This window comes from Ciona intestinalis, unplaced genomic scaffold (genome assembly GCF_000224145.3).
Source record: "Ciona intestinalis unplaced genomic scaffold, KH HT000145.2, whole genome shotgun sequence".
In the NCBI taxonomy this organism is placed as follows: Eukaryota; Metazoa; Chordata; class Ascidiacea; order Phlebobranchia; family Cionidae; genus Ciona; species Ciona intestinalis.
Genome location: NW_004190467.2, coordinates 18,955 through 19,760, shown reverse-complemented (window position 1 = coordinate 19,760; position 806 = coordinate 18,955). Strand labels below are relative to the sequence as shown.

The window sequence follows — 806 nt, the reverse complement described above, 5'->3', positions numbered from 1 at the left end:
TAACTTAATGCATAAAGATTGAATTTTGCGTTGTGTAACTTTAACAGCTGGCCAGCTGGCATAATGTGTATGCGCCTGGATTGTTTCCTGTAACCCATGTATAACAATGCTTCTTTATATACAATGCTGGGAGACTTTGCCCTGTGACAGTGCTGAGAGACTTTGCCTTGCTGTATAATGTGTATAATGTTTTCTCGTGTATAACGCTTCCTCTCGCCTTGGGAGTTCTCGCCTTTGAGTTATCTCCTTTATAAGCCCTGCCCTGTACTGTACAGCTAGGCAGTGTGAGCCTGGACCAGCCAGTTGGAGGCCGGAGAGTATCGTGACGTCGTTGTTGTTTTGTCGTTGTAACCCGAACTGTTTTGTTGAATAAACTGAGTTTTGAACCTGGACATGTTATGGAGTCGGACTGTGGGCTAACGTCTTATCACTTGACGCCCACAACGTCATAACCACTCGCATAAAGACCATTGTTTGCGTCAATTAAACGATGAATTACCTTTGTTACAAAATAATATTTCGAAACCTTTTACTGTTTTAAGCCTTAATCCCCCAATAAATATTATACCATGAATATTCTTACTATGCACATTACATGTGCTTGGTATATTTGGTGTGGTTATAAGATTTACTGTACATACCATGTTTAATCATAATATACTGAATAGTGCTATGGTTTAATACATAGCGTATAATTGAACTAATACCTCTTCATACCCACGAATGTCCCCCTTAAATATTATACAAGCTTGCAGATGGCTACACCCCCAGTCTAACAACAATGCTGATACAACATGTNTAATACA

At 39.5% G+C, this 806-nt stretch overlaps 1 protein-coding gene across 1 annotated transcript in view; it reads right to left on the bottom strand.

The window, feature by feature from the left end:
* Window positions 1–806, bottom strand: part of LOC100185017 (GRIP and coiled-coil domain-containing protein 1) — a gene marked incomplete in the record, with an annotated part of 5,532 nt that overhangs the window by 4,356 nt on the left and 370 nt on the right.